The 24695-nt window shown below is 37.1% G+C and overlaps 1 protein-coding gene across 1 annotated transcript in view; it reads right to left on the reverse strand.

Moving 5' to 3' along the window:
- The window catches only part of CYTIP (cytohesin 1 interacting protein), a 62536-nt gene extending 56089 nt beyond the window's left edge, over positions 1-6447 (reverse strand). The window contains exons 1-2 of the mRNA XM_015247284.3: positions 6377-6447; positions 4666-4767 (exon numbers count right to left, since the gene is read on the reverse strand). The gene's annotated coding sequence lies outside the window, so the exon portion shown is untranslated. The remainder of the gene's footprint in view (positions 1-4665; positions 4768-6376) is intronic.
- Positions 6448-24695: the final 18248 nt, after the last annotated feature.

Raw genomic sequence — 24695 nt, forward strand, 5'->3', positions numbered from 1 at the left:
CTGTCCAAGGGAAGGAGTCTTATTACAAAACATACAAAAATGGAAAATCTGCTATCCATTTAGAAAGCAAACTTCTCTGTTTTGGCTCCCTGTGACTCTTTATAATATTTCAATACAGATTAATTTTTAAAGTAGACTTTATCTTTTAGAGTAGTTTTAGGTTCACAGCAAAATGGAACAGAAAGTACAGAGAGTCTTCATATGCTCCTTGTCCTCGTACATGCACAGCCTCCACCGCCACCAACATTCCACACCAGGAGATTTGTTACCGTTGATGAACCTACACTAACATCATTATCACCCAAAGTCCAGAGTTCACGTTAGGTTTACTTTGTATGTTGTACATTCTATGGGGTTTGGTAAGTATATAATGACATGTATTCACCATTGTGGTATCATACAGACAACTTTTATTGCCCTAAAATCCTTTGTTCTCTACTGGTTCATCTGTCCCTCCCTGCAGCCTCTGGAAATCACTGATCTTTTTACTGTCCCCATAGTTCTGCCTTTTCCAGAATGTCATATAGTTGGAATTTGGAATCATACAGTATGCAGCCTTTTCAGATTGCCTTCTTTCCACTTAGTAATGTGTATTTAAGATTCTTCCATGTCTTTTCATGGCTTGATAGCTAGCTCATTTTTTAGTATTGAATAATATTCCATTGTCTGGACATATCACGGTTTATTTATCTATTCAACGACTGAAGGACATCTTGGTTGCTTTCATGTTTTGACAATTATAAATAAAGCTGCTTAAACATCCATGTGCAGGTTATAAAGTGGATGTAATTTTTCAGCCAATTTGAGTAAATACCAAAGAGTGTGATTACTGGATTGTATGGTAAGAGTATGTTTAATTTTAAAAGAAACTATCTTCCAGAGTGGTTGTGCCATATTGCATTCCCCTTAGCAATGAATAAGAGTTCCTGTTGCTCCACATCCTGTCCAACATTTGGTGTTGTCAGTGTTTTGTATTTTCATCATTCTAATAGGTGTACAGTGGTATCTCACTATTGTTTAATTTGTTCCCTAATGACATGATGTTGGGCATCTTTACAAATACTTATTGACAATCCTTATATCTTCTTTGAAGAAGTATCTGTTTTGGATCTTTAGCACACTTACTAATCAGGTTGTTTGTTTTATTGTTGAGTTTTTAAGTGTTCTTTGCATATTTTAGGTAAGTCTTTTATGAGTATTTTCTCCCATTCTGTGGCTTGCCTTTTCATTCTACAGTGTCCTTCACCGATAAGAAACTTTAAATTTTGTATAAATTAATTTTTGCCCCCAAGAGTACAGAAATGTAACAGACTTATCCTCTTTTATTCACCTTCCTCCCAGCCCCAAATCTCCCAAAACTGGGGTAGCCTAGAAGTAGGAGAGAGAAGTGGTATTCCAGAGACATATCACAGCCCTATCCCTATCTGATCTCAAAACCTTACATCTAACCTATGATGTTGAAGGGACAATTTTTAATTGGATTGAGATTGAGTTTCTATAACACAGAACTGGTTGTGTTTTTGTTTTTGTTTTATAGAAAAAACTGACCAGAGGAACATGGTATCTGCTCAAAGAAAAGGGAAATTTGACAACACTTCAGTAATTGGAGAAGAAAAAATTGTTACTTTCATGTATACACCCCAGGCAAGTTCAGACTAGTCAGTAAATTCTTTACTGAAAGTAAACAAACACTAGGATACTGCTGTTAGGAACAGAAGTGCTCCAGTAAAGTGATCACAAGTGGAAGGTGAAGGAGTAGGACATCAAACCACTTTGCATTGTGTTTCTGAATAAAAATTAGAAGACTGATTCGAAGAACAAACTATACAGGATTATCATGAATGCACTCAGTACGGCAAATGTACAGTATATTAAAGGAGTGGAAATATAGGTTTGGGAATTAGAAAGACCTGCTTCAAATCCTGACCCTGCTATTTGCCGTCTCTTCAACCTCCCAGAATCCTCATAGAAAATGGCCACAGTAACGCCTCCTAACAGGGTTAGTGTAAGGAAGAAAGATGCAATGTGACAAGTATAATACCTAGCAGATGACAATTACTCAAAAAACAGTTGCTACTCTTATCACTATTTTTTCCTTCACTATTTTTCATTACTGTCTATTACCATAGTTATTTATCCAGAAAATTAACATCGTTGCTAAAAACATACTTCAGTTGAAATTTGGACTTATGGGGAAAAAATCTAAAAAGTTCATAGTTGAGGGTAACCAAAATTCCTCAAAATAGCTAGCATTTGGCAATAACTTAGGGACCTTGGTTAGGGATTGCTTTCTAGGTGAGAAAAATATAAAATAAAGTGTTGGGATTTGGCCCACCATCTATGCCTTATCACAATGTGTCAGGACTAGAAGGACATTTAGAGAGGAAAGTAAAGCCCAAAGAGGCTAAATTATTCGCCCATGGACAGTCTGATCCCACTTCACCCCCACCCATCCTTTGTATTTCTCATCTATTAACTTGTTGGCTGGTTCAGCCATAGCATACATTCAAGTGCCAATAAATTTCATCTTTGTCTTTTAAGAAAGGCACCTAACTAAGGTATCAGCCCCATTTCCTCTATTCTTCATGCTTCTTCCTGGGAGAGTAGCTGGCAGCAGCCACATACAAACTGGCCAGCCGGTTCAGTACAGCCTACCACCCCACAGATTTACCAGAAAAGGATTCCATTTAATGACAGTCTATTTAAGTTGTAGTCCTAGTTCTCTCCCTCCCTTTCACCATTTTTCTCTTCATTCATTATTCCTTCCATGTAGGGTGGGTGACAGATATGAACAAATCACTGAATGTGATGCATTTCATTTTGTTCCCTTCTAGACATTCTTATAATGGTTTTCCTGAGGAAAATCAACTAAACTATTGGCTTAAATACTAATCAGGAATCAATTATAATTCCAGCGAACTGTGCCATCTGGGTTGCTCATTACCACTTTTGGGAAGTATTTATAATGCTGAGAAAGTATGTCTCCTAAGGTCATTCATCTAGGATCAATCTTCAGATGCTGCCCCTGGATTCGCAGGATCCTAGAACTAGCCTCCCAGTTGGTCCTGCCTTGCTCTGTCTGCTGCAAACCGTTTTCCTGGCCTCTGAGGGCTTATCACTGACATTTCCTTCTCTCCCCACCACAAGACACTACCAATTGCTTTATTATGTGCCAGTCATTCTGCTAAGTGCCTTCCGTGCGTTATTTTTTTTAAATCCCATGACATAGACAATAGGGTTCTCCCCTTTAAAAGGAGGAACCTAAATTTCAGAGAAGAAAAGCACTTTAGGCAAAGCCACAGGGGATTTAAACCCAGGTCTGTGCGGCACAGGCACTGTCTTTTCTTCGAAGCTGCTCAGTCCCTCTCAGAGCCGGGCATCTGATGGATTATGAACCAACAGCCCTCTAATAAGGTCAACAGCTAGGAAACCTACACATTTTTCTCAGAAGTGAGGTCCTCCAAAACCTGCATCTTTTACAAAGTAAAGATTCCCAGGGAGATCCGTCACACCCCCACGGCTGACTTCCTGAGTCAGAGTCACCACAAGTGACACCCAGAAACCAGTCCTTGAACGCTTTTTATCCTTTAAAGTTCAAGATCCACTGTCCTGTGTCTTTCTCCTTTGAAACCAAAAGTGTCCTTTAACAGAGCTTTTCCCGGAGATAATGTCCTGATCCCGGTGCTCTAACCCAAAAGTGTGACTGGCATGATGGGGATTTGAGGGAATGCTCTGTGACCAGCTCCCAGCTCACCTTTTGGCTGCAACTTATTTGATTAAACTCCAGCTGCCTCTGCCTGAGTTCTGATTACCTTATTCAGGCCTATCTCACAGAAAACACAGAAAAGGAACTAACTTGTTGACTTTTTTTTTTTTGTAGCAGCTACAAAAAGAAATTTTTTTTGACAAATAAATGTTTATCAATTATCTGTTCTTTGTAAATGATACAGAGCTAAGAACAGGGTTCCTGTCCTCAGAAATGCTAGTGTGGATATAGGTAAGAAAATAAGCTATTCTTCTCTCTTTCTCTCTCTCAAGCACGCACACCCACGTGGTAAATTTCCATTAGCTGACTTACCCAGTCTTCATCATTAGAATATCATGTTTGAGCTCCACTGCTCTGTCAGTTTAAACTTGGCTTCTCACCAGCTCTCTCTTTCTTTTCTCTTAGTCAGAATCTTCCACTTTCTAGATCAGCCTCTTCTATTTTTTCCTTGTTGCAACCATGTCCCACTCCTGTGTTTATTGGAACTTTCTATTACCAAAAATTGTCTGGATGTTACAAACTCAGCATTTGCCTTGATAGAAGACATCCTTACCCTCAAATCTACTGACCCTATGATGGCAGAAAAAGTAGAAGAGACATAGTAACAAAAACAACAACAAAAAAAGAGGGAGCTAGTGACAAATAGAAGTCCAAAATATTTAGGAAAGAAACCCTAAAAAGCCAATCAGCTTACTCATTAAATACATGAATAAAGAATTCCCAAGTCAACTACACTTCAATAAAAAAAATGAAATTAAAAAAAGAATTCCTAGCAATAATTCCCTCAGTATTTTCTTATTATACAACATTTCATTAAAACTAGCTCACTTCCTCCCCTCCCCTGCATCAAAGAAACTAACATAATGAGAATCAACCCCGTATTTCAAACTCAAACTTACCATAGAAGTTTAGTTGGCAAATCTTAGTTACAGATCCCTCCTGGTCTCCACGCCAGAGGACTGAGGTATCGTCTAGTCGGCTCTGAATGAATTTACAGCCCCCTGCAATGCAACAGGACACTGAGATTCCGAAAAGGAAATTCGATCTCAGCCGAACTCATGCTGCCCTCCTCGTCTTTCCTGAAGGGGGTTCCCATCTATTTATTTCAGGACAGGACAGACTGTCTAGTATCAAATACCTCACAAAGAGAGAGAAACAGCAAAATTTCAGTAATGCCTGTGTAATTCTCAAGCCCTGTACGAATGGAAAATCTGGGTTCTTCATTCTATAATGAATTAGGTAGAGAAAGAAACTATTTCTTATCTGGAGTCACTCCCATCTAAATGTTTTACATGTGGCTTTTATGGGGACGCTGAGCTTTCAGGGTTTCAAATGCTACTTATTTTAATCTATCTACAAATTTTACTCCTTGCTTTTGTTTTCAGATTAATAATGAATGCAATTTAATTGGAAAGAACTTCCATAATTTTTTCTAAACAAAAGCTAAGACTTTTGGTTAACTTCATACCATTCAACTAAAGCCAGGCTTACCTGAACTTTCCCTTTAAGGCAAAGCAGACATTACATAGGTCTACCTTTTCAATAAAAAACCATGTTAGTTTTTATTCACGTAACATTTATTTCCAGTCCCTAGAAACAATTTCTAGAGAAAGAAAATTTGCCACACATTCAGCAACTAGCATATAAATATATATCATGGAAAATATTCCACACACAGAGAAAACGTCACGATTGTGTTTGGAAAAATCATTTGTAAATTGTGGAAAATAGGACTTGTTCCTACCTTTAAGGCAAGAACTGCCACTGATAGTCATTCTAGTTATTCTGTACCTGTAACTGGCTTTCCTGAATTACCTTGAGATATTTATTATGTGTATTCTGATCACCAGTTGAAAGTTAATATATTGTAACCTCAAAAAGAAAAAATTCTTTTTTCTTGAATTTGTTCATAAAGGACAGCCATTCTTAATAGAAAATAGCTTTTGTTCCCCAAAACACATTTGAACTGTTTAATTATTGAGTTTCTAAAAATCAAGGCAATTTTTACAGCAAAAAAAATGGAAAACATTGCAGCCTATGATTATCTATTGTGAGATAGAATGTCTTTTTATCTATCATTAAATATTTTTAAAAATTGTAGGGAAAGGAATCCTAACAGTTGAAATTTTTATCCATATAAAAGAAACCCATCTTGTCTTATGAGTTCCTTCTAACAAAACTATAGTATTTTCTGCCGGTTACTAGTCAAGGTTTTGTATTGTGTGAATAAAACCATAGACACTTTAGAATCCAGCTACCTTGGCACATGCTCCCAATTGCCTATATGACACCCTCTATCTTCCCTTCAGGGTCTAGTCTGATATGTCCTCATGGATCAACCTGCCTGTCCCAGTAGCTTCTTCCATGGCTGACCAAGAACCTGCATCCCTTTACACACCAACTCCTCTAAGCGTTATTAGGATCAATCCATATTCCATTTCTTCAGAGTCTCTTGGCAGATCTTAAAGAAATCTTATCTTTTCTTTTTCTTTAATTGAAGTACCATCAGTTACAATACATCAACCTCTGGTACACAGCACAATGTCCCAGTCATGCATATGCATACATATATTCGTAAAGAAATCTTTTCGGCGTTTGCCCCATCCCTACCTTTCCCGTCGAACTGGAGGTGGCTGGAGGAAGGCAGTGAGAGCAGAGTGGCTGCCTTCTGGGAAATCCAGGCCCCGCAAAGAGCTAGGGGAGGGCACAGTGTGGGCAGCTGGAGGAAGAGGAGGAGTAATTTGTGTGCCACTGCAAACATGATATGTTGCCAAGAAAAACACTATTCTTTTTCCCCAAGAAGTTCAAAGCTCTTTGCAAATATTAACTCATGAACCCAAGAAGTCATGGAACAATTATTACTTTATTATGCCCTTAAGATAACCACCGCAAGCAAAATCATGAGGAAAAAGAGTCTATTTGTTGTTTCATTATACTCCAGATATTTACTGGGCACCTGCTATGTGCTGGGCACTGGTGGCAGAAAACCAAGACAGCCTGTCCAGGCTCTTGTGCTAGTCCAGGCCCTCTTGTTTGCCCAACTGGGGCACTAAGCACCTAACTACACTACTTATTACACTTGTTTACAATTTATTTTTGCCCAAATTGTTTAATGGAATGTGCTCCATCCTTTAGAATCCCTATAATGTGCTAAGTGCTGAGCAAACACGCAAAAGAAAAATTTCTTAACTTACGCAGAAATCTCATTACGATGATAGGAATGGGGGAATATCAGTTCTAAGTGCTTTCTTTTAAGATGCCATTAACAAAGCTTCATTGTGAGCCATCCTGTTTCTTGCACTGTGTGTGGAATTACTTACTATAGGCAGACAAGGAGGGTTAAGATATCATTCCAAACACTTTGTGTAAATAATCTGGCTTTTTGAAAATGATTATTCAGATGCATAAGCACATTTGGTGAAGCAGAGAGCTTCTTTTCTGACCTCTTTTTTCTGACAAAAATGGCAGGTCAGATATAGAAAGTGACTTATGACATTTCTAAATGCTTCTTCTTAGGCAATGGACTCCAGGTATTTTAGGGGACGTGGTGATCTAAGACTACCTGGAAAAAGAGGCTGCTTTTTAAAAACGTGTCTTTCTGATGAATCAAAAGAGATTTAAGTTGTTATGTTTTGAAGATGCAAGATAAGGATTCTAGTCTGTTCTGGGAGTCACTAACCCAACCCGGGTTGGACAGAACATAGAGGCTGTTGCAGTTCTCACTCAGCAATGTACACATATTTTGAAAGTCAGAGGGAACTATGACACCACTTAAAACTCAACTCCCCTCCCTAATAACACTTCCCTGACTAAACAAGAGTATAACAGATGTATAATGTTGATTTGTCACTCAAGGGTATTAGTTAACTCACGCACCTACTGAAATTCAAGCTCCATTTGATTAAAGAACTTTTGCATCGGGCTGCAAACTACCTGTCCCACCTCAGACTCTCTTCCCTATTATTCCAGCTTCAGCACAGATTTTCTTGATCTTCACTACATCATGCTTATCTGAAACCCTCTGCTTTGAAAGTGCTCCTCACCCACTCCAATACATGCACACAGGCACTCTGCCCACCTGGGAAATTGTTCACATCTTAAGATCAGATGACATCTTCTAGTTGTTTCTTCCCCAATTCCCACACCACTAGCTTATCCCATATTTATTTATATAGGTACGTAACTAAAGCCTGCTTGTCTCATGTATAGAGATATTCCTTTGTATCCTTCACAAGTAGTCCAGGCCCTCTTGTTTGCCCAACTGGGGCACTAAATCTTTGTTGAAGTTGAATTTCCTACAAAACATCAATATAGTACTTACTGGAGCTGACAAAGTGATCCGTTATACTTGGGTTTACTCATTAGGTGAAAGCACCAAGGGGATGTTTAAAAACCCTTTATTAAGCAGAGCTGCTGATAAGAAGAATAAAATCAATTGAATACATTATTAGGTTAAAAATCTATTATTTTTTAATTAAACAGCTATTACAGTAATATTAGCAATATCAACACCATTGTCATTCAGCTTGTTACCCTTCAATGAGCCAGGGTCATATCCTACCCCATTTATAATAATAACACTGAAAAGAAAACGGTACATTGGTGGAATTGCTACAGGGGACGAGAAGTAGCTAACCATTGACAGCAATGACAATGCTAGCTGAAACTACTTATCTCTGGTTTCAAGTCAAACAGGAGACTAGAAGGTGGTAATAAGGAAGGACCCAGAACAAAGAGGAGAGGAGAAGAGGGAGGGATTGGATTGCTGTAAAAGATTATCCTTCAAATTCATTTTGGCCATTTTCTCTTTATGAAAGGGAAAAATAGATGTTCTTATAGGTTGGACAGAACACAATGATAGGCAGTTGAAGATAAATTCTACTTAGTAAAAAAATTGTTCTATCTCTAGAGCCTCTTACAAAAGTTATTTGAAATGTGTCCTGCTTTCCTTTCATCCTCTAGATTTGAAATATTAACAATCTAGTTTTTAGTTTTACCTACATAAATTTCAAGAAGTCAATAATTGAACAACATTGCTTTGTCTGATTGTGTGAACTCTTGTGTGTACCATTTTACATAAACTTAGTTGATAAAGCAGCAAAAGGGTTTGAGAGGATTGACTCTAATTTTCAAAGACGTTCTACTATAAGTAAAATGCTATTAAACATCATTATAGGCTACAGAGAAATTGTTCATGACAGGAAGAGTCAATTGATGAAACAAAGTTCATCGTTGTCCTATTTTAAGAAATTGCCAGTCACCCCAACCTTCAGCAGCCACCATCTTGATCAGTCAGCAGCCACCAACACTTAGGCAAGACGCTCCACCAGCGAAAACATTGCAAATCTCTGAAGGCTCAGATGATGGTTAGCTTTTTTTTTTCAATATAATGTTCTTAAATTAAAGCATGTACATCGGGTTTTTTAGACAAAATGCTATTGCACACTTAATAGACTACAGGATAGTGTAAACGTGACTTATACATGCACTGGGAAAACAAAAAGTTTGTGTGACTGGATTTATTTCAGTATTTACTTTCTTGCAGTGGTCTGGAACCAAGACTGCAATATCACTGAGGTATGCGTATACTTTGTGTATGTGTATATTCTTGTGTGAACCTGTGCATAGCACATATATTTAAGACCTCATACTTTCAGTGGGCACAGTATCATGCTTTCTCATTCATTGTTAGCTCATCCTCACAGCAAATTTTTAAGGTGAGTATGCAGCTTACAGATGAAGAGGCTGAGTTTCAGAGTTAGTAACTTGCAAAATTAATATATAAACCTAGACGATCTGATGGTACTCTGGAGATTCCTTCTGTCTTGTACCATATGAATGCTTTAAAAATTATTATAGATGCAGCTTTGTTGTTTTTTTTTTTACATTTCTTTAAAAATACCAACATTGCATATTTTGCACCCCTGTTTACTGAGCAAGAAGTATACATACAATACACAATATTTTTTTCCTGGATACATGGAAATCCTCTAAGAAGATACATGTCATTTAGGGGATGCATACCTTGATTAATTAGACCTCATCTACATGCAGGCAAATATCTATTTTCAGATAAAACCAAAAACTTTCAACCTTCGTTAATTCTTTAGCAGGCAATGCAAATTTATTTTTCCTGCCAAATCCAGCAGAGGGCAGAATGCTCCCACCAACGGCCAGCTGCCTGGTGCTACCAGCCAAACCAGGGCAACAACTTGGTAGAGTGTCCTGACATTAGAGCAATCATCATTTTCTCACATGGATTTGAAAAAGGATGTAGGCTTGAGCTGAGAATAGTGGCTGTGGGACTTCGCCTGGGAAATGTCAGGAAAAGTTTTGCTTTAGAGACTGCCCACATTTTGTTTGGGACTTGATCTTTAAGATACCTGGAAACCAGCCAGTTCCAATTATCTTCCCGCACTATCTTGCTGAAGAGTCAACACTAGGGAATTAATTTAAAATGTGGCATGATAATTTCTGTTTCTGGTTTTAGACCCTCTCAGGTCACAGCTGGGCTGTTATACTCGCATGCTGTGTCTCGGGTCACCCACCTCAGCCCACCCTGCACCTACTGTCTCTCTCTGTCCTTCGAAACTCCTCATAGCTTCCCATCGCTTGCCCCTCTCTGCCTGTCATCCTTCACAGCCCCCACTGATAAGGGATAATGACCTCCTGCCCTGCTAATTCAAATCCTCTCTCTTTCTCCAGGCTCCACTCAGGGGCCACTTCCTCCAGGAAGTTTCTGGAGATCCCAGCCCCCAGTAATCATCATCAAGAAATAACTATTTGGTGAAGGTTTTGTACCAGGTCTTGGATCTAAAAAGATATGGTCCATTCCTCCTAGTCCAGGTAGTAGCATGGTTAATGAAAACGGGGGGAGCAACGATTAACACCATAGTTCACAGGAGAGAAACCAGTGCTTCTGAAGTGGATAGAAAACTTGCAACAATCTGCTAGAGTTTTCAAACTATGGACTAGAAGTGTCACTGGTACCTCAAAGGCTTCCAGAGTTGGGTGGCAGCTGGGGAAGTGATGGTTATTTGGCAAGCTCTCCATCACTCTCCTACATACACACTCCTCTTGCCTCACGTTCCCCAATGGAGCAATTCTGTTTTTACCTGTACACCTCTGGGTACTGTACACAGATTTCCTTTAAAGAAAAGGGGCCTTTGAAAATAAACAAGTAAACAGTCCCCTCACCAATAATCACAACAGCAACAAAACAAATTTTAAAAACAGTTTGAAAATCATTGCTTAAAAATCCAAAAGCCTATTAAAGTCTTAATGATTGATTATATAATAAAATGTCTTATTTGTTTAGAGATGCATATTGAAGTATTTGAGGGTAAGATTACAACATTTGGAATTTACTTCAGACTATTTCAGCAGCAAAGAAGATTGATAAATTAAACATGGCAAAATGTGAACAACTATGAAAGGATTCATTATCTTGTCATTCTTCTATGTATGTTTGAACTTTTTTATAATAAAAAGCTAAAATTAAGAAAATGATTACAATGGTCAATTTTATGTGATGTGTATTTTATCACACACACACACACACACACACACACACACACATTCCAAAGGCTTTTCTTTACTCTTGAAGAAATAGCGCCTGAAGAGAAGGAAAGACTGAGGTGGGCTGCAGGCTGGAGGGTGAGAAAATTGGGACCTGAGTCCTTATATCCAGTCTCTAAAGCTCAAGATGCTTTTCACTAAGAGATGGGACTTACATTGAGCCTGAAGGAAGAGGAGGCATTAAATAAAGGAATGAAGCCCTCAGTCACCAGTGGACAGAGCATTCCAACCAGTGCAGCTGCTCAGAGTAAAGTGAAAGAAATAAATGTGCTTGCATGGACTTGACTGGCAAAAGAAGATGAAGGTTGTGTTTTGCAGTACATTTATTGAGCACTAACTATGTATAAGGCAATGTGTTAAGCACTGGGGCAGAGTGGTGAATGAGATCAATGTGGCATTTATTTGTATTCACAGAGCTTACATTCTAGTAGGAGAGAACAGACATTTGATAAATGCTGCCCTGAAGAATTACAGGGTGCTACAAGAGTATTCAATTTCTATGATGAGCACCACTTGCTCAATTATTCATTTGACCCCATCTCTTTAATTACTCAAGTAATCACCTATTGTAGTAGCAGAAAGTTCTGTCTGGCTCTCCAGAGAATGTCCCTGCCCTCAAGACAGGATCTAATCCAGGATCCCACATTGCATTTATTCCTCATGTCTCTCCGTCTCTTCCAATCTGAGATGGTTCCTCAATCTTACTTTTAATTTGTCTTTCATGACCTTGACACTTTTGAAGAGTACTGTTCAGTATAGAGCATTTTGTAGACTGGTCTTCAATTTGGGTGAAAATTCTTCATTTGGGGTTTGTCTGATGTTTTCTCATAATTAAATGAAAGTTATGTATTTGTGGAAGAAGACCAAGAAATGATGTACCCTTCTCAGTGAGTGCATCCTATCAGGAAATCCATGATGTCAGCATAACACATTACTGGTAATGTAACTTTGGCCACTTAAGTTAGTATCTGCCAAGATTCTCCATTGTGAAGATACTACTTTCTCTTTGTAATTAGTATCTTGTCGAGAGAGATTCTGAGATCATGCGGGTGCCTTGCTTCTAATTATATTTTGCCCACTGATTTCAGCATCCATTGAGTCTTTTCCTAAGACAATTATTACTGTGGCATTTGCCAAATACTGGTTTTATATTTCCGCGATTCCTTCTACATTTACTCACTGGAATTTTACTGTAAGGAAAAGCAGTCTTTCCTGCTGTATTTACTTATTTACTCAATCATTTGCTTTTATCAGTACAGACGCATGGATATTTATTTTATTCAGTGGGTTATAATTCAATATTATCATTTTTTATTTTGCTGCCCTAATTATCACAGCTTTGACAATTAAGAGCTAATTCAGGTTGGTGTCTACGGTTTTCAATATGTTCCCATCATTTATTGAACACTTACTTTCTAGCACCACAAGGTGATCCAGGCTTATCTTGTACTTTCTGAACCCAGTCCTTGATGCAGTCATTTTATTGAAAAATAGTACTTAGAAACCAACTTCTGGGTTATAGGTATATTCATTGCTGCCGGGTCTCATTGCTTCTTGGCTTTCTAAGTGAACAAAGCAAGGAACTATATAATTGACTAAAGGGTGTAGGCAAGCATTAGTATCATTTTTTTTCACTTTTTATCACTTTATTGATGTGTAACTTACACCATAAATCCCCATATTCTAAATGTACTACTCAATAATTTTAGAGTAAATTTGCATATTTGTTCAAACATCAGCACAATTAGTGTCTTTTCAAAGCTTCCTAAGTGATTCTAATGACAGTCAAGAGTTTAAGACCACTAAACTGGCCCACAATTGTTGGTGCTTTTTGCTACCACAGGGTGTCACTATCAGAGGCCCGTCTGCTACTTGGAAACACTGGGCTTCTCCTATACTGCAGCGCCCCTGCTGGTTTAGATCCAGTGGAACCTGTTTCACATTAAATAAATTGCAGCTCAAAATCAGTCTTCATTCTCCAAAGTTCAATCAAAACCCCTGAGCTACATTTGAGGCAGCCTCCAGAAAAAGTTACACACTTGTCCAAACCAGTTCTCCACTAGACTCTTGCGCATGTCGCTAAACCAGACTTCATTTGTGACTTTTTAAGAGCATTCTCTTTTTCATGTCAGTTGGTTCGTCTACCTCAGCAACCGGCTGAGCATAACCGTAAACAAAGGAAAAGCCAACGTAAAGTTTAAATATCTCCAATATGAGATACTCCTTTGAATATCTCCCTTGAGAAGCACTTTCACTGTTCTACATATAAAGGGTGTGGCTAACAGGGACTCAGTCTGGGACATGCTGAAATGGTTTCCTTAGGCAGGTGATATTTGAACAGAGCTTTAACTGATGTCTACTAATTAACTTGGTGCAACACAGAGAGGTGAGGGAGGGCACACCCCAGGCAAAGCAAGCAGCATATGCAAAGCCCCTGCAAGAGGATAGAACAGGAAGGCTAGTGTGACCAGTGCACAGAGAGATAATGGGAAATATGTTACTAGATAAGACTCGACAAACAGACCTGAGGCCAGATCATCCAGGTTCTTAAGAGAACTGAAGGATTTTGCTCCTAATCTTAAAAGCAATGGAGTCTCACTGAAAAAATTTAAATGCTGGATTAGAGGAAGATGGGGGGATTACATGACATGAAAATATTTACTGAGAAAAGTTCACTATGACTGAAGCAAAGAAAACAGACTGGCAAAAGTAGCTAGTGGAAAATCAGCTAGAAATCTAATGCTTTGAAACAGGGAGAAATGATTTAAAACAAAAAACCCAGCGGGTGATTGCAGTGATGCTAATACTGAGAAACACAACAGACAGGACTTAATGATTGGTTGACTCTGGGGGCTGAGAGTGAGAAAGGCAACACGGATGACTCAAGTTAACAGACTGTACCACCCACTTCTCCTTCTTATCTCAGTCCTCTATGGCCTTCCTCGTCATTCTTTTTAAACTTTTAGCTCTAGCTCTCTGTCATTCTCTCTGTCTTGTGATAATTCTTGATCATTTCAATATACAGGTAGAAAATCATTCCATTATCCTGGTTGCTTAGTTCCTTGATTTCCTCTCCTTCAATCATCCTGTATTCTATGTTACCTTAGACACTGATTCCCATGGACATATACTTGACCTTACACTACTATTAACTGAAATCCCTCCATAGTCTCATTTGCAAAACAACAACAACAAAAAAACCCCCAAACAAACAAACAAAAACCTCCTTTTGGTATTACTGTAACTCCAATATTTTTTACCCTACTAGGTCCTGTATTCCACTGATTCTGGACTGTCCCTCATTTCATCATATGCTCACTTTCATTACTAACCATCTTAAATTCCAGAATTAATCATTGTTATCACTCTCTTTCATGTACTTACACCTCAATTAGGTCCCTCTCAATCTGTATAATCACTTGGCCAAGCCACCATGATGATAATAAATGATGCCCTTTGAAGTTGTGTAAAAATAAGGCATATGCTGATGTACTGTTTTCCCCTTAAGATCGATTCTCTTTTCTTCTACTCCCCACTAGAAGCCCTGGGAAGCTGACCTGAAAGGACAAAATATATAAAGTGTCCTCATGCCCGCTGGCTTTCAAATAGTTCAACCAATGGAAAACACTAGCAGGAAATAGAAGGGATAGAGGATAATATAGTTCTGGTTATTTATTTCACTAGTTTCATTGCGAGTTCATCAAAGGCTGTCTGTGTCCCTAACCGAAGTCAGTTCACTGGCTTGTTATAGGGGATTCATTCTCCTTCTGAATTTTAGAAATCTCTCCTTTCACCCAGGACTTCCATCTAGAGGTGTTAGTAGCTCTACTGCTAGTAGACTTGGGTTCCTGCATGTCCTTGTAGTTTGACTGCACTATATCCACAACTTTTGTTTTACATTTATTACTGAAGTATAATTGACAATGAAATGCACATGAGCCAATCAATTCTGACAAATGTATACACCTGAAAATCCCACATTCCAATTAAGATATATAACATTTCCATCATACCAGAAAGTTTTCTCATGACCCTTTCCAGTCTGTACACTGTCTGCCAAGGTAAGTACTATTCTGATTTCTATTCCCATACATGACTTTTACTTATTTTAAACTTCTGTAAATTAAATTAGTTTTTATTCTTTTGTGTCTTGCTTTTTGCTCTCAACATCACAGCTATGAGATGTATGTGTATTATGTGTCTTTTCACTGTGTTATTCCACTGCATGAATACACTACAATTGATCTCATCTCCCATATAAAGACATGTAAGTGGTTTCTACTTATTGACTTTTATACACAATGATATTATGAGTATTCCTCTACAATCTTTTTGTGGGTATATGTTTTCATTTTCCTTAGATAATTAAAGAGGAGTAGAATTGGTGAGTCATAAGGAAAACCTATGTTAACTTTATAAGAAATTGCCATATAGGTTTTCAAAGTGATTGAATAATTTTATATTCCATAAATAATGTAGGATGGCTGCAATTGCTCCATGTTTTCACAATATTTGGGGTTGTTCTATGGTTTTTATATTTTTACCCATTTTACTGAGTGTATAGTAGTATCTCATTGTGGTTTTAACTTAGATTTCTAATACTGAGCAAATTCTTGTGTGCTTTTTGACTATTTGTCAGTCTTCTTTTGGAAGATGTCCCAGTCTTTGGCCCAGTAGGGAGGGTAGCATTTATCTTTTTTATAATTGAATTATAAGAGGTTTTTTTTTTTAATATTGTCAATGTAAGGCTTTGAAACTATCTACTCTTACTCCATTTCTTCATCTTCCTAGTTAGCCTGAGCTTAAAATCTCTTGCATATTTCCTAAAGAATGAGTCAACATATGTATGTGTATGTGTGACTGAAACATTATGCTATACACCAGAAATTGACACACTGTAACTGACTATACTTCAATTTTAAAAAAGAGAGAGAATGAATCAAATGCCTGTTCCAAAGACTTTCCAGTTATACACTGTATTCTTTATCATTTCCTCCTCATGAACCTCCACAGCACGGCATAGAACAGTGCTTTGTGTTCAGTGTCAAACAAAAGGGAGTGAAGTCACCCTTCCATAGTCATAGGAACAACAAAATTACCTCTCTCTCTCTCTCTTAGGGTTCAGATAATCACTAATACTGAACATATTTTTAAGAAAATAAAGTTTGGTTAATTCAGACAGTAAATACACAAGCAAATTATGGCATAAAATAAGAGCTACATCAAACACTTTAAGGTGGTCAATAAATGGTAGCCTCTTCTCCCCCAAATGATTTCATCCACTGTTTGAGGAGGGTGAGAGGTAAAAAAGAAATTGTTGCAATTTTAAAATAAAGTTCACTTGTGTTTTTGCTACCAACCTCAGTTCTCTCTTCAGGCAAAAAATTCATTTCTATTGGGCCCAACTGGGATATAGAGTGTTTTACAAAAGGGGTGCAAAGAGGTTACAAAGTAGCTTTCAAGAATATTTTTTGCTTATTGTGGGAGGAAAGAGAGAGTAGGCAAAGAGCTCTGGGAACAAAATTGTCTCTCCCACTAATTCTATCAGTTAAAGATTCATAGTAGTTAATGAGCTGTTCTTTTAAAGTGCAAAAGTCTTACAGGGTTAAGCCTCATTTGCACCAGAATGTCATTAAACAAATAATCCATTTTGGCTAAAATTCAAGTAAGGCAGAAAGGTTTGTGGTAGGGGAAGGAGATGTGAAGAAACTTTCTGAGAATTAGGGGAAGTGGTAGACTCCTCATAGCTAGAGACCCAAAAGGCAGTGAGCATCTGAAACTAGGAAAAGAGATGGCAGGGTTTCAAAAGACAAAGGGCAATGGCCAAGTTCAGTGCTGACATTTCGATCAGAGGCACAGAGCAAGGGATGTGGGCCACTCATATTCCAGCAGGACTTTCAGATGACTACAGTAAGATAGTCAGACTAATAATAATAGTTTCTCTTATTTTCATACAAAAATTATAATTCCTACAACAATTTTGCAATACAGATACTATATCATCATTTCCTGATTGAGGAAACCTGCCCACAGAAAAATTACATAGCTTGCTCGAGGTCACACCAAACTTCATAAATGTAAGGGCAGAATTTGACTACAGTTTCCAAAAAAAAATTTTTTTTTTTGACTGAAAAATGTCCCTTGTCTTCAAGGAAGGCTTCTACATTTGGCAGGCTACAAATCTCATCTTCCTTCATTTAGGCTCAATTTTCTCAGTCTAGAGCTTATTGGACTTTCTAGCTCATCTCAATGTCTTTCTGGTCAACCTATGCCCTCTTAGAGAAGAGTGTCGAAGGGTGTCAAAGAGTGGAAAGAATTCAAACTGTAGATTCGGACACCCTGGGATCCACAATTCATCTCTGCCTCTTATGTACTAAGTGGCTGTCAGCATATTTCCTTGCCTGTAAAATAGGTGATCATACCTAGCTTACAGTATTATTGGTGGTTATTTGAGTTATCTATTGCTGCATAACAAACCATCTTATAATTTAGTGACTTAAAAAATTGATATTTATTCTGCTAATGATTCTGTGATCTGATCAGAGTCTGGTAGGGACAGCTCATCTCTGCTGTATTTAGTATCAGCTGGGCAGCTTGAAGGCGAGGGCCAGAATCATGTAAAGGCTTAGTTACTCATGACTCTGACAACTGATTCTAGCTGTGGTCTAATACCTTAGCTGGTGCCGGAACATCCACACAGGGCCTTTCTCTTTAGATCAAGCTTCCTCGCAACATGAGTTCCCAAATATAAGCATTCTAAGAGAAAGAGCTGTTAGGTGGAAGCTCTATTCCTTATTATGCTCTAGCCTCAGAAACTACATGGCATCACTCTTTGTAGCATTCTATTCTTTGAGGTAATCACTAAAGTCTGCCCAACTTTTAGGGAATGGGACATATATTCCATTAATGAGGGAGTGGCAGTGCTCTAGAAGAGCACTGGGGGCCAAAAGTCATGTGGATGCTGTCCTTGGAAACTAAAATCTGCCACAATCAACTTTCAGGCCACACCAATTCACATCTCTTACACATGCAAAATACACTCACTTTCTTCCCCAAGACCTCTCTCTGAAGCTCATCAGGCTTAGACTTGAGGTCTAGGATCTTGTCATCTAAATCAGATGAAAGTTTTTGGGTGCAGTTCCTTGGGTTTAGTAACTTGAGTGCCATTCCTCTTGATCTGCATGTCTCTGAACTAAAGAGATGATTCACCCACTCCACATACACTTGACATACAATGATGTGTTAGATGGAGAACTATTACATGTACTCATACTCAAAAAAGAGGTAAAACAGATGAAACACAGCAGTCACTGGTTATTAACAGTTCTGAAATACAGTCAGGTACACGTTACCAGTTCCTTGGTAAGTGCTCAGTCCTACTACCAGGAGTTCTCTGTGGCTCTTTGCTTTGCTTTTTGGGTTCTTTTTTATATTTTTTCTTTTTTATTTATCTTTTCTATTCCATAAAATGAATGTCACCTTTGAGTAACAGTTGAGTGGTTTTTTTAGTCTGCTTCCTGCCCATAGATTTTGAAAGGTCCAAATGTATCTTTTAATGTTGTACTATTGCTATACTTTTCAGTACAAGGAGATTAAATTCCTTTAAACATTTTGTGGGTTTCTTACAAATCAATTTATAATCCACCCCATTAGACAAAAGAAATATGTCCAAATCTCATTGGGATAAACATTTTTTTTGACTTGAGCTCTCTTTAAGGACGTCTCCTTTAAGATTCTTAGAAAACTTATTGTTTTATAGAAAGAATCTTTGAGGCATCTATTAAAATCCCTAGAGGGCCTTTTGTCTGTTTGAAATGGTCTATAAGGCACCATCTAAAAAATTTATGAGGTTTTAACAAAAGGTTTTTTATTTAGACCACATTTTCCTGACAGCACCCTGGATTCGATCTCTGCTCAGAAACCACATCTTAATTTTAGCATCATTTGCCATCTGGAGAGGCTGGGAATGAGAAACAGTTTTCTTTTCCAATCCAGCAAGTCCTAAAGACTTTATATATAACAGTTCTTTCTTTAGCTCATCTTTCTTCCTTGCATTTTACTACAGGCAGCTAGAAGCAGATAAGAGACAAAGCACATTCAACCCTCTTTCAGCAGTTTTTCTTCACTGGAAAATAGGTATATTTCTTATTTTCCACCTTATTGCAGGAGACATTGTTGCTAAACTTTCTGTTGCTACATAACAAGAGTACCCTTTCCTCTAGCTTCCAACATTTCCCTCTTTTCTTTAAGTCTTCACTGAAAGCCTTTGTAAGGCCCCTGAGGCTTCCTCTACTTGTTGCCTTGACCCCTTTAAGATTTCACTAACACTGTCTTAAAGATGCTTCCCATTTCTGCCTGCCTCCTACTCCTAAAGCTACTTCCACATATATTTGGTTTAGTTTTGCCTGTACTTTACTTCCTGAAACCAAAATGTGTTCCAGCTGTTTACCTCTGCTTATAAAACCATCCTAAAACTCATGGCCTAAAAGAACATTTATTTTGCTCAGAAGTCTGTAATTTGAGAAAAACTCTGTGGCGATTGCTCATCTCTGCTCAACCAAGCCTTAGCAGGGGCAGCTTAAAGGCTGATGACTTAATTAACTTTTTATCTCTGTTCTGTGATGTTTTGGACATCAGCTGGTAGACTTAAAGCTTACAAATGACTTGTAGGCTGAGGGCTTGTTAACTTACATGCCTGATGGTTGATATTGGCTATTGGCTGAGACCTTTACTAGGGCTGCTGGCCAGAATACCTACACATAACCTTTCCACATGTTCTGAGCTTTCTTACAACATGGTGGTTGGATTGCAAGAGCAAACACTTTGAGAGAAAAAAATCAGCCAATAAGAAGATGTATTACCTTTTATGACTTACCCTTAGAAGTCATGGGTGTCACTTCTGCTGCATTTTTTCACTGAGATAGTCACACAGGCCCCGTAAGTTCAAGTGGAAGAGAAATACCTTCCACAGATGGGACATGCACTAGATTCTGGAAGGGTACATGAGGCCAAAAAATGTTATTGACATTTTTGGAAAATATAGTCTGCCTCTAAAGAGTTAAATAATTTACATTAAAAAAGTAAATAACACATTTCAGTTTTATGTCTCAAGCAAAACAAACATTATTTTTCTAACTTCTTCCAAAATACTGCCTTAACATTGGGTATATTCATGGTCTTTAAAGACAACTTGGATTGAATGTAAAATCTTGTGGGTATATATGTGTGTATAATTTTTATGTGGGAGAATACATCCCATTCTTAAAATATCATTGACCAGAAACAAATACAGTTAAGAACCATTGCTATGATCTTTACTACAGAGTACAATATTTTTAAAATATATTTTTGGAAAAGGTGCCTATTTCCTGTAATGCTGAAAGTCAATTTTGCAGAAATTTCCTTCAAAGAAATTAACAGGAGGGAAAAGGAGCACTGGTACAAAACAGTTAAATTTCTCATCATTTTTATAATCTAATCAATATGTATTATAAAGTCTCAAGCAAATATATATCATCTCTCTGCTCTATTCTGCCCTTAAATAAGCTCTCTCAATTGAAACCAGAATCAATTTGCAGTAATTCAGCTTTCCTATTTCTTTAGAGTAGGCATCAAAGAAGGTACATTATGATAGTATTGAAAGCCACTGGGGACTGTGTCAACCTGTCCTTGGAGTTGTTTGTTCTCAAATTTTGATAACAAGCTCTGGTTTCATGAATCTAGCTTCAAAAGACATTAAGCTAGATTCACATGGGTCATGATTCAGAGGTTACCAAGCCTTGTGAAGGAAGAAGTAACAAAGCAAAATTATTTTCCCCTTCGAACCTAGGCCTTATCACTAAAATCCCCATTGTCTACTGCTTCTTGAGTAACTAGAGTGGAAAATGGAAGAATACACATAATCAGAAAAAGAAAAAGTGGTAGTAAGAAAAAAAAACATAAGTGCTACATTAGGAAGAATGTCAGGCACTTGCCACTCCAATTCCAGAGAAGGGAAAACTGTAACTGTCAGAAATAAGATGAAAGTGTCAAAAGTATATATAATTACCTACATTCATTTAGAATATTCATCAATGGTTTTGTTCTAGAGTTCTGTAAAAATTGCAAATTTCATAAAGAATTAACACTAAAGATCCAAGTAATATAGGCACTATACAAAATATTCAAGCTTTTCCTACAAAGAAATTGAACACTGCAGGGACAAGCTTTGGAGATATTTGCCTGCTTACAAGTAGTCTGTCCCTCAGGAGTTATTATCATTCACCACCTCCTGCCATCTGTCTATACCCATCCCTCAATATGAACAAATGACTGTGAAGCTCTTTTGATTTTTCTTTCTCATTCCCTGTCCCTGCCCCCTTTATAGTATAAGCACATTTGGACACATGCAAAATTTTATTTTAGGTACTTGACTTGATTCAGTCTCAAAAGACCTAGCCCATAGAATGGAAAAGCTTTTTGATAAGTTATTGGAAAAACAAATACAATACATTAGGAACTTTAAAAATAAAAGCAGGCACTTCTGCTTCCATGTATTACAGGCTATCTGGTGCTATAATCATCTTCCCGTCATAAACAGCTAAAAATATGAAATTAATGAAATACATGAACAGTGTATGTGTGTAATAAATATGTAAAATAAACCTGTGAAATACTCAGTTGATACTTGAACAACACTGGTTTAAATTGTGCGGGTCCACCTATATGAGGATTTTTCACTAGTAAATAATACAGTACTATACCATCCACGGTTGGTTGAATTCCCAAATGCCAAACTGCAGATAGGTAGGATGGGCAGATGGGGAGGAACCACATATATGGAAAGCTGTTTATAATTTTAATGGGATTTTCAACTGCATGGAGGATTGGTGCCCCTAGTTCCAGTGTTGTTCAAGGGTCAATTATACATGGAATATTATATGTTTTCTACTGTATATAACATAGTGACACATATATATTTCAGACATTCAACAGTAAGAAGCACAGGGTTTTAATCACTAAATTGAGGGAAACACATGAAACAGGTAACCCCACCATGACCCATGATCTTTTCCTGATGGTGATTCCTGGGGGATTTTGAGGAGACAGGTGAAAACAACCTCACTGAATTGAGGAGGCAGAGTTTGGAGTTTGAGACTGCTAAGACAACTTGTTTTTGTAGAACAGGAGAGAGCTTCACAGAGAAATAGCTTCAAAAGTCTGCATTGAAGTACCCTTGAGTCTTTTGCTAAATACAGTGTAGTGCATACTTAGGTGAATTGTCATCAGACAAGGCAAAGGACATTTACTGAGAAGTTGTAAACCCAACAATTCTCAAAGCTCACACAGGACTTGGAAATGTTTGAGTACTGACCAGGCAGCATGTATAGAGCTTATTGAAGCCTGGGGCATTCAGTTGAAACCTTAGGAGGGCCAAACCTTTGTAATAGGGTTAAACTAGCCCTAAAGTTAGGCTTACTCTAGACTTAGCTTAATAAAAGTTTAAAAACAAGATTTCAAAGGATGAAACTATCCTCCAAGCCTCTTAACTGCCTTCTAATCAAACTTCAACTCTCCAGATAGGATGATCATAAAATCAAGACACTCAATAATGTAATCTTTACATTGTCTAGCTTCTAATAAAGATTACTAGACATGCAAATAAGAGGAAAAATCTGATCCATAAACAAGAGAAAAATCAGTTAAAAGAAACAGACCCAGAGGAAGACAGAGACTTTAAAATATTTATCATAAATATGTTCAAGGACTAAAAGTACACATGAAAATAGTGAGAAAAGAAATAGTATAAAAAAGATCCAAACATTACTTTTAGAGCTGAAAAACCTAATATTTGAAATAATATTTCACTAGAGATGTTTATCAGCAGATTGGAAAACACAAAAGAAAGAGGCAATAAACTTCAAGTCATAAGCTATAGAGATGGATCAAACTGAAGCACAGAGAGAAAAGCAGCAGCAGAAAAAATTAATAAAACCTAAGTTACCAGAGGAAAATATCAGGTTGTCTAATATACATGTATTTGAAGTCCTCTATAAAAGATAGGAAAGTGCATGGGGAAGAAAAAAATCTGAAGAAATTGTAGGGGCAGAAACTTTTCAGATACAATGAAAACTATACACACATCACAAAAGTTCAATGAAACAAAAGTAGAATAAAAACAAAGAAAACCACATCTAGGCCCATCATAGTCACATTGCTGAAAACCTGTGAAAAGAGAAAATCTTAGGACAGCAAATAAAGGGCACAATACAGAGGAAGACAAGAATTATCATTGTCCATTTTATCAGAAACAATGCAAACTAGAAGATAATGGAACAACACCTTTAAAGTGATGACCAATCAACCAACAAACAAGCAAACCCCAAAACAAACTAAAAAAAAACCCTGTTAACTTACATTTCTATGTCCAGCTAAAATATTGTTCAAAAATGAGAGGTAATTTTCATATTAACAAAAGCTGAATTTGGTGCTTACAAGAAATATTAAAGAAAAATCTGACTGAAGAAAATAATATCAGATTAAAGCTTAAATCTACACAAAGAGATGACGAGCTATAGTAAATATGATGGACAATAGTGCTCATTTAAGAATTTTTAATTTAATATACTTAAAATGTTATTGACAGTTTAAAGCAAAAAGTAAGTCAATATATTGTGAAATTACAACTTATGTAAAAGTAATTGTATGACAACAAATGCATAGAGGAAGGAGAAAATGGAAATATATTTTGTAAAATTCCTACATCATATATATAAACAGTATCCTGTCTACACTGTCTACAAGAAATCCACTTTAAATATAAAGACAAAGATATATTAAAGTAAAATGATGTAAAAATACATACCATGCAAATACTAATCATAAGAAAGCTAAGTGGTTATATTACTATTATACAACACAGACTTCAGAATAAGAATATTATGAGACATAAAAAGAGACATCTTATACTAGTAAAAGGATCCATTATCACATAATCTAAATGTGAATGCACTTAAATCTAAGTGCACATAAGACACATAATCTAATGTGAGACACATAATCTAAATGTGAATGCACTTAAAAATAGCTTCCAAATATATAAACAAAAAACAACTAAGTGAAAGGAGAAACCAACAAATCCACAATTACAGTTGAAGTTTTCAACGTCTTTCTTTCAGTAACTGGTAGAATAGAGAAATCAGACAGTATAAAAAGATTTTAAAACTTTATCAAGCAACTTGACTTTATTTACATTTATAGAGCACTATACACAAAACTACAGAATACATATCCTTTTCAAGTACACCCAGAATACTCATCAAGATAAACCATATTCTGGACCATAAAACAAATCTTAGTAAGTTAAAAAGGG

The sequence above is a fragment of the Vicugna pacos genome, chromosome 5, assembly GCF_048564905.1.
Source record: "Vicugna pacos chromosome 5, VicPac4, whole genome shotgun sequence".
Classification (NCBI taxonomy): Eukaryota; Metazoa; Chordata; class Mammalia; order Artiodactyla; family Camelidae; genus Vicugna; species Vicugna pacos.